Here is an 8,154-nt window from a genome sequence, read left to right on the forward strand (position 1 = left end):
ACTATCATGTCATAATTGATAGGTTCAAATTGTCAGCATTTAAAGTTAGCCACTGAGCACTTTAACCACTGTACCACCAGAACTCATAAAATATTTCTGTCCTTTAAATTCTTTTAAAAAATAAAATTTGTTGAGAATAGAGGGTTTTTAAAGGAATGCTACAGTTTTATTTTAGGTTTTCAGTCCTTCTCTAATTATTGCTATAGAAGAAATACATAAAGTGAGTAAGTTAATCTGTTGTCAGGGACCTCTCCAGAGTCTGAAAGAGCAAATCTCTTCAATGTCCTGGGTGATACTTAATCTTTTCCCTAGGTTAAGCCCCAGTTGTTATTGTTGTTGTTATTTGCTTTTGAGTGGTTTGATTCATAGAGACCCTGTGCATAATAGCTCAGAATCCCACCCTACTCTGAGCCAATCTCACTGTCTGTGACACATCTGCCCCCTTTACCCCAGTCCCTGAAGTAACAGAGGCCTGAGTTACATATCAGGGGTTAGCTGGCAGGAGTGAGGAGGGAGATGCTGGCAGCACAAGGCAAGGGAACAGAGCGGGATGCTGGTAGAGCAAGGTGAGGCAATGGGACTACAAACACACTCGTTGAAGGGGGTGGGGGCGGCATGGAATCTGTTAGCTGGGTAATGGAGAAGCGTCTTTCATCTCCTCTTCTGGGTCAAATGCTTGTTTGTCGGATATTGCTCTGAAGCTAAATGTCCAAAGGACGCCTGCCTAGGAAGAAGCATCCTGAAATAATAGGCCTTTGAAAACCCCATGTACAATAGAACACATAAGCCCCTGTACCCACTACCAAATTTTCTACTTATTATAAGCATTATTTTAGGATAAATTTCTCCTTTTTGAGTATCTAATTAATAATTAGATAAAGGCAGATTCATGAGAAACATATACTTGGGCCAGGAAGTGGTCATTATAACACTGCATGGCTCAGAATCGGGAAAGCAGTGCATCAGGGTTGTGTCCTGTCTCCATACCTTTTCAATCTATATGTGGAAGAGATCATTTGGTAGACTGGACTTTATGAGGAGGCATCAAGATTGGAGGAAGACTCATTGACAGCCCGAGTTATGCAGATGACATAACTTTGCTTGTTGAAACTGAAAAGGACAAGATCAAGGACTGCAGTCTTCTATATGGATTGAAGCTGAACATCAAGAAAACACTTTTACCCCTGGGCCAATTGGCAGCACCATGATAAATGGAGAAAAGATTCAGATTGTTAGCAATTTCCACTTGCTCATGTCCACAATCAACATTCTTGGCACAGCCGTCAGGAAATTATAAAATGAATTGCATTAGGAAAACCTGCTGTCAGGCATCTCTCCGGAGTGCTGAAGAGGAACAATGTCAGTCTAGAGACTAAAGTGTGCTTGATCCAGGCCATGGTCTTTGAAATCACTTGCTATGTATCAGAATTCTGCTAATTTTCACCACTGGACCAATAGGCAGTGTCATGATGGATGGAGAGGAGATTGAAACTGTCAACAGCTTCATATTGCTTGGATCCACAATTAACCCCCTTAATATCAGCAGTCATGAAATAAGGGGATGCATTGCACTGGGAAAATCTGCAGTTAGGGACTTCTCAAAATTATTGAGGAGTAATATCAGTGTGAGGACTAAGGTGCACCTGATTCAGGCCATAGTCTTTCCAGTTACTTGCTATGCATGCAAGACCTGGACAATGAATAAGGATGGCAGAAAAAAGAATTTACTCCTTTGAGCTGTGGTGTTGGAGAAGAATATTGAACATCCCATGGACAGCCAAGAGAACAGATATGTCTTGGAAAGGCTGCAGCCAGAGTGCTCTTTGGAGGCAAGAATTATGAGGCTTCGCCTCGCATACTTTGGGCATGTTGCTAGGTGGGGCTACTTCTTGGAGAAAGACATGCTGTTGGGAAGGGTGGAGGGTCTGAGAAGGAGCGGAAGACCGTCAACAAGGTGGATTGATATGGTGACTGTTGCTGTCGTCTCTTTTGTGTCAGAAAGTGTGGTGATGGCTCAGGATAAAACAGGGTTCAGATCTTTTGTTCATCGGATCACTATGAGTCATTTATGACTCAACGGCACTTAACAACAACATAGAGCTCTGTTGGCACCTAGTGGATGGAAAGTGATGCTACCAAGGGAAGGTGTGTGATTTTAATCTGTGGCCCTCAGGCCTTGTTTTAATTGTTTTTGGTCAAACATTCCGCTAAGCAGTATAGCACTGGTCTGTTCCTTTTCTGTACAGAGGTAACTTGTGGTCACTGTGATGCTAAACACCGTGACACTGATGTGTCAGATGCGATAATGGTTACCCATGATGGACAGTGTTTGGTGGAGCTCCCTGATTAAAACAAGCTTGGAAGCAGGCTTGGCATCTACTTCCAAAATAACTTGCCTCTGGAAACTCTAAGAACTTGGACAAAACTATGAAAGTTATACAAGTGTTCAGATCTTTTGTTCATAGGGTTGCTATGAATCATCTATGACTTGATGGCACTTAACAACAACAACATGAGTCATAATCAACTCAATGGCACCTAACATCAACGACATCAAAGATCTGGATATTGACTAAAGATGACAGAAGAAGAATTGATGCCTTTGAGTTGTGGCGCTGGAGAAGAGTGTTGGACATCCCATGTACTGCCAGGAGAACAAATAGGTTTGACCTGGAGAAGGTAAAACCAAGTTGCTCCTTGGAGGCAAGGATTTTGAAGCTCCATTTCACATACTATGAGCATGTTGCCAGGAGAGACCAGTCCTTGGAGAAGGACATCTTGTTTGGAAGTGTAGAGGGACAGCACAAGAAAGGAAGACCCTAGAGGAGATGGATTGACACAGTAACTGGACTAATGAGGTTAGGTATTTTGGAAACAGTGAGACTGGCTCAGGAAAAGACAGAGTTCAGAGGTATTGTGCATAGGGTCACTGTGAGTAGCAGGTGACTATGTCACATAACAACAAAGGCAGGCTCACATACTTTCTATGACCTACAATATTCATATTTTATAACATCCAGTGTTCATTAACTTTGTTAAAATTGCTTTTTATTGTTGTTGTTATGTGACCATAGCAAGCCTATGTACAACAGCTCTGGATTCTGCCCTGTCCTGAGACAGTCTCATTAACTCCAACACACCTACTGCCATTGCCCTAGTCACTGTATCAATTCATCTCATCTGGGATCTTCCTCTCCTGAGCTGTCCCTTTACCCTTCTGAGCATGATGTCCAAGGATCAGTCCCTCCTGGCCACAGGCCCAAAGTATGTGAGGCAGAGTTTCAAAATCCTAGTCTCCAATGAGAAACTCGGTTTCACCCTCTCCAAGACAGACCAATTTGTTTTCTTGACAGTCCGTGGCATGTTCAAGAATCTTCTCTAGCACCACAACTCAAAGGCATCCATGTTTCTTCTTCTGTCATCCTTAGTCATTGCTACCCAGAAGAATATTTCAATGTTCAAGTACATTAAGTATGTGCTTTTCATAATCTACAATATATCTCAATACAATAGCATCCAGTATAATTAAATCAATAAAACTATAATAATTTATAAAATATATCTGAACATTAAATAAACAAAAACCTTACATAGCAACATCTTAACATTACTATATGGAAGAAACAGAAACAGTATATCCATAAAGTTAAAGTAATTAAAATCTTAGCACATAAACTTGTAAAGAAATTTTCAGTTTAAACTTCATTCTCTACCATTAACTGATTTCATTCATATGCGTATAACCTCAAGCTTCTGTCCTTTGACTCACGCCAAATGCATCTCCTTAACTTTTTGTTCCATCCTAATAGCAGCAAAATTAGCCATTTTGCTATACTTCCCAACCCCTTCACTTCTTACTCTTACTGAATCCCACACATCCATGAGTCTGGAACATTTTAATGAACTCTACTTCAGACACTAACTGTAAAAGGAGCAACGGTGACATAGAGACAGCCATATCTGACCTCTCCTAACTTCACAAGGGGGAGCTGTCTCTGTCAACAGCATCCATAACACAAACCCAATTCCCATGAGGTCAGACATGTCACCCGTGCTCCCAGACTTCTTTCTACTAATTTCAACATCAATCTCACTGCTTTACTGGGTCCAAAATTCATTGCAATAGCTCACAGAGCACGTGGAACCATACTCACAATTATGAAGCCTATTAGGGGAAAAGAAAAGACTGTAATTCATGTTGGTAGCAGGATACACTCAGTCAGGACAGTTTCAAAGTGTGCTCACAAGGCCTTCAGCATTCAGCCTCACAGCTTTTAGCCAGTGTTGCAAAGCTTTCAGTCCTGCCAATTTTGGAGTCTCCCACCAGCTCTTCCAACAAAGTTGGACAAAGTCTCCTAACTCTGGTTTCTTGGGGAAGCAATCCCACAGTTAGCTCTGTCTCATGTCAGGATCTCAGGTTCTCTGTTGAGGCTGCTGTTGCTTGTCTGTAGGTCTAGCTGGCACAAAACCCCCTGGCCTTAAAGGGGATGCACTGCGTTCTGTGCTGCTATTTTTGATGGTGAGACTCTCCAAGGTTTGGGTTTTGACTCTAAAAATCTTGTCACCAGTAGACTGCATGCTTTTAGGCATGCTACATCTGGAAATATTAGATCTTTAAGATGGTTACATTAGATAAATCTTGGGAAAGAATTCTTTTTAAGTGTTAAGCACATATCCATATTCTGATTCTCATTATCCTGATTATGATTCTCTCACTCTTTTTATATGAAAATAAAGGTGTTCATTGTCCTTTTCAGTTTTTCTGTCTTGGGGCTCCAATGGTGATGCAGAGGCCCAAAATGAAACAAATCATGGAAAAACTCAAAATTGTTCTAAAGGTCTTCTCTGGGTATTATTTTCCTGGCTTAATTGTTTATGCCTGAGATTAAAAACATCGATTTCTTTTTTAAAAAATCTCTTTTAAAATGGCACCATTAGTGAGGCATTATTTCTTTGTTATAAATTTATTAATGTCAAATATGAAGTCTTTTTTTGATAGATTGGGGAGATGGAAAGAACAGAGCCTTTTATGTCTTTAAATGCAATTAAAGGTGCAGATCTCTGAAAAAGCACTAAGTGCCAAGAATGGCACCTTTGCAACCAATTGTTCTTGGCATTTTTAAAAGCCAGGCTATTGAAGCATTTTAATACCCTTCGTAGTTCTTAAATAAAATGAGTTTAGCAGTGTTACTAGTTTCTCTCCTGAAACTACAAGGCAGAAAAATCAGCCTGAGGCTGTATTATTGCCTGCATTCAAATGAGTCTCATTTTCAGATACTAGAAGGCATGTTTTCAAATGTTCTGGAAGAAAGTAATTTTAAAATATCCTAAGCAGACTGGTTTGTTTTAAAAATACTGAAGATACAGTACGTGAATCATATTTGGATTTTAAATCAGAATATTAAATTTCATAGTAAAAGTGGTTCCATGGTTGTTAAAGTCCAAAGAGAGATTTATAAAGCCAGCAGACAGAGAAATTGAACTCACTTGAAGAAATAAATGATACAGGAATGGAAACATTGAATAAATAAACTTTAAAATAATTTTTTCTTGATGCTGTTTTATCCCTGAAATGTTGAAATATCATTAAAATTAAAATTGCAGTAAATATTTTCTCTAGAAAATTGTGTAACCTAGTAAAATGAATATTGAGTTGGTCACATTAATTCTAAATCCATAATTTATTTAGTATTTTGAAATTGTTATGTGCTAGCAATCCTCTTGAGTAAATCTTTGAAAACTAATTCACATTATTTGGTCTGAAGAAATAATCCTGAAGGTAAGATGAGACCTGATTGAAATGAGGTTTTATCTGGAGACTAATGAGGTTGGTGCTGGTAAGGAGTTGCCCTGCCAACTCAAAGGCAGGTAGTTTGAATCCACCAGCTGCTCCATGAGAGAAAGATGGGAAGTCTCTTCCCATGTGAGTTACAACCTCTGAATTTCCACCAGAGGGTCACTTGTGAGTTGATTCAACTTTAATGGCATATAACACAACAACAAGTTAAGAGAAGAAGAGATAAAAGGAACCTAGTCTTTCTATGAGTTTGTGCCTTTGCACTTTTCATTGCTTTCTTGGATGCCTTTCCAACCATAGTCCATGTGTGTAAATTCATCCTAATTCTTTGAAAATTCAGTCCTAGTATCCTGTTCTCAGTGATTATTTACTAACATCTCTAAATAGATGATTGCCTACTCCTCTGATGTGTCTTATATGTACGTCTATTATTGCACGATGACATTATGTACCTCTACTATTGCTATTAATTTTCATTAATATCACAGAGAAGTAAAATGTTGCTGGATATTATTTAACACATTGCCACAAATGACGGCAAATGTGTTCTAAGAACGGTCGTCAATTTTAAAAGTGTGCGGCAACGTGTTAAAAATGGCTGGTTAAACAAGTCAGAAGAGAACTGGCTAAAGTTCAAGCTGGAGTCAGGAAAGGCTGTGGTATGAGGGATATCATTGCTGATGTCATATGAATCTTGGTTGAAAGCAGAGAATTTCACAAACATGTTCACTTATATTTTATTTATTATGCAAAGGCATTTGTCCATGTGGATCATAACAAATTATGGATAACATTAACAAGAGTAGGAATCCAAGAATACTCATATGTGCTCATGTGAAACCTATACATAGACCAAAAAGCAGTTGTCAGAACAGAACAAGGAAGCACTGCCTAATTTAAAAATCATTAAATGTGGGTTAGGGTTGTATTCTTTCTCCTTATCTATTCAATCTGTATGTTGAACAAATAGTTTGAGAAGCTGGACTCTGTGGAGAAGAATGTGGCATCTGAATTGGAGGAAGGCTCATCAACAGCCTGTGCTATGCAGATGACACAACCTTGCTGGCAGAGAGAGAGTAAGATTTGAAGAGTTTACTGAGGAAGACCAAGCATTACAGACTTCAATATGGACTACATGCCAGTGTTCTGTCAGGAGGGGCCAGTCCGTGGAGAAGGACATCGTATTTGGAAAAGTAGAAGATAAGTGAAAGACAGGTAGACTCAATGACTGGAACCAAAGTGGGGATTGTGTGAAGATGCTGCAGGATTTGGCAAGGTCTATTCTGTTGTACATAGGACTACTTGAAGGCACCCAATGACAACATCTATGCATACGTACACTGTATGTCATTGACTTATGTATTTGTCATCTCTGTATAGTCAGTTCCTAGCGTAGTGTCTGACTCATTCATAGTTGTGGTGGTGGTGGTGTGCTGTCAAGTTGGAATCCATTTACTGTCTGACCAGCAGTTTTTCAGAGGCAGACTCATATTAGGAACTTAATAAGTGTTTATTGAATGAAAAAAAGTGCTAAGTGACAGATCTTGATCTCTAAATTGCCTAGAGATGTGTTTCTGACCTCACTCTTCCCCTCCTTAACGCAAGTAGAGTGGAAGAGACAGAAGCTACATAGAGCAAGGGAGGAATAGATAGATTGTTGATCATTCAATAAGTATTCACTGCACTTCTAGCACTGTGCCAATGCTGTGGGGAAACCACAGAAGTGTAAGGTACACAACGTCTGCTTTCAGGGGTTCCCTGATTAAGTTTAGAGGCATAACTTAATGAATATGAAGCATTTAGAGGGACACTGAGTGTTGGGGTTTAAGAGTTGACTTAGTGTGTATATGGAGCCAGAAAAAGGAGAAGGCAATGTAAGTTGAAGGAACTGGAGAATGCTTCCTAGGGAAGTAGAGATAATGAGGGCTCATAGAATTGACTTAGCAAGATCTGAGAAGGTGACAAGCTTTGGGCCAGAAGGAGATGGAGGATTATTTGCCAACTTTTGCTTATATTTATATTTAGATTTTTTATATTTATATTATTATTTACATGTATATATTGCATATATATAATATATATACACATATATATATTTTGCATATATATCTATTGTGCACTTGATCGTGCTAAAGTGAAACCTATACTTGGAGTAGGAGGCAGTCATCAGAACAGAGCAAGGAAACACTGCATTGGTCAAATTGGGAAGGGTGTGTGCCAGAGATGTGTCCTGTCTCCATACCTTTTCAACCTGTATGCAAAACAGATTATCTGGGAGGCTACGCTCTATGAGGAGAAGTGTGGCATCAGGATTGGTGGAAGATTCATCAACAGTCTGCATTATGCAGATGGCACAA

At 39.4% G+C, this 8,154-nt stretch overlaps 1 protein-coding gene across 1 annotated transcript in view; it reads left to right on the plus strand.

Annotated features, from left to right (window-relative positions):
* RGL1 (ral guanine nucleotide dissociation stimulator-like 1) overlaps positions 1 to 8,154 on the plus strand; it is a 439,254-nt gene that overhangs the window by 64,862 nt on the left and 366,238 nt on the right. The window lies entirely within an intron of this gene.

Source organism: Elephantulus edwardii, unplaced genomic scaffold, assembly GCF_000299155.1.
Source record: "Elephantulus edwardii isolate Elephantulus edwardi_28Jun2011 unplaced genomic scaffold, EleEdw1.0 scaffold00061, whole genome shotgun sequence".
NCBI classification, from domain to species: Eukaryota; Metazoa; Chordata; class Mammalia; order Macroscelidea; family Macroscelididae; genus Elephantulus; species Elephantulus edwardii.